Source organism: Palaemon carinicauda, chromosome 1 (genome assembly GCF_036898095.1).
Source record: "Palaemon carinicauda isolate YSFRI2023 chromosome 1, ASM3689809v2, whole genome shotgun sequence".
Lineage (NCBI taxonomy): Eukaryota > Metazoa > Arthropoda > Malacostraca > Decapoda > Palaemonidae > Palaemon > Palaemon carinicauda.
Window position 1 is genome coordinate 20583552 of NC_090725.1, and position 2500 is coordinate 20586051.

Sequence of the window (2500 nt, forward strand, 5' to 3'; positions counted from 1 at the left end):
CCAGTAACTAAAAACGAAACATTTGGTTCAAAGTGAGCGAAAAAAAGTTTGAACATTAGCAAATTGACAAAATTGAGTTGCAGTTTTAAGAATAGATAATTTTAAAACATGGCATATAATATTTGAAAATACTTATGACACTAAGGCACAATTTCTGGTCAAATTTAGTGAGATGGATGCATGTATGTAATGACATATATTTGTTCTTTTAATGATTTTATTATTCTATTAAACAAGTAATTTCGAGCAGATGACTTCACGCCCCCCTTGTATTGTCCTCACGCTCCCCTAGTGGGGCGCGCCCCCCAGTTTGGGAACCACTGCTTTAGAACATAAACTAGTTACAACTCAAAGAGCTATGGGAAGAATGATGATGGGATTAACTCAAGAGACAAAACAGAACAACATATTTACGATGGCAAGCTTAAGTAGAGGATATTCAAACAACATATAAAAAAAAGACAATGGCAAGTTATAGGAGAATAGCGAATAATAGATAGACATTAGGAATAACTGACTGAGTCACTGTAGTTTACAAAAGAAGCAGGGGAAGGAAGAGAAGACAATGGATTGAGGAACTAAGAAAATTTGTAGGTATAGAGTGGCATAGACGACTATAAACAGACACAAGTGGAAGGACATCTCTGAGGTCTTTGTTCTGCCGTGGATTAGCAATGACTGATGATGATGATGTTATATATATATATATATAATATATATATATATATATATATATATATATATATATATATATATATATATATATATATGTATAAATATATATATATATATATATATATATATATATATATATATATATATATATATATACATATATATATATATATATATATATATATATATATATATATATATATATATATATATATATATATATATATATATATATATATATATATATATATAATTCATTTATGAAAATACAGAGGCAGATGAATATAAGATTTTTAATTATCATGAATGATGTGATTATGTGAATGTGTGCTGTCCTGCATGTTCATAAGCATGCAATTACGTAGCCTATACCCAAAGATATAATATTGATGCAGATTAAAGATTAGTTTCGAAATTTTTTCCTGTAGCACGTATGTTAATGTAATCACAACGACTTCAAGCACCATGCCTCAGTTATTTTACGACATGTTTCCATGAGCTTATCCAAATTACCTTGCTGTCTTGGAAAGTTTGTCTTGTTATCCCTTATTAGATGCTAGATCCCGTCAAGAGCTTTGCGTCAACTTCATTGCATCAGACGGAGGTCAATAGCTTATATTTTCAGGAGGAGGTTAAGGCAAAGTTTTAACTACCCCCACTCTCTCTCTCTCTCTCTCTCTCTCTCTCTCTCTCTCTCTCTCTCTCTCTCTCTCTCTCTCTCTCTCTCTCTGTTTACTTTGTAATCAAGATGATAATCTTAGAGCTCTATGGTTAATCCTTGCAAGAAAAGAGCAAAGGTTATGCTGATATACAAACATTTTATCTCTTTCAAAGAGAGAGAAAGAAAGAGAGAGAGATTCTTTAATATAAGAGGCAGAAAATGAAATTTGCCTAGAATAAATGTAAATGTAAGAAAAAAAAGATAATTTAAAAGATAATCCAAATTAGAAACTACCTTGTATCTAGTAGTAATGTAATATTTGGAGTTTCTGTTTATATCCCATGAAAGTTTGTAGAAATCTTAATCTATTAGGCGTTAAAGATGCTGATGACATTTAAAATTCAAGAAATTTTTCCTTTTTTCAAGTTAAATATCGTTAAAGGTTTTATTAAAGCAATATATATATATATATATATATATATATATATATATATATATATATATATATATATATATATATATATATATATATATATATATATATATATATATATATATATATATATATATATATATATATATACACACAAACCACCTTTAGGTGACCCTCATAAGAATAACTTGGTCCTGCAGTGCATTCATGATTTTATTTCTTTGGACACTGAGTGACTTAACAAAGGCCATCCCTTGAGGGCATATAACGCGCACATGAAAAGAATATTCCGAGGAAACTTGAGGAACATTGTGTAATGACTGGGTTCTTTCCTTCTCCGGATTCTTATTTTAGTTTTTGAATAACTCGCATTTTCTTCCATCAGGCTCGAGCTTTTAGAACTGGGATTTTAATACACTGATCTCTCTCCTTTCCCTTGCCTAGTTCTTCGGTTGTTTTCAGTGTGAGTGTGTGTGTGTGTGTGTGTGTGTGTGTGTGTTTATATGTGCTTCATATTTCCTGTACTTGGTTAGTAGTTGTTTCATAAAATGGAAAATATCTAATGATAATACTTTTTTTTATCATTTTTTCTGGATAATGATAAAAAGATATGACTTAATGATACAAGGAAAAGTATGGAAAAGTTCTGAAATGTTATCGAACATGATATCAAAAGCTAATTTTGTATAAAAGTACCTATAGCTATTATAAATATTGCTGGCTCTTATAAA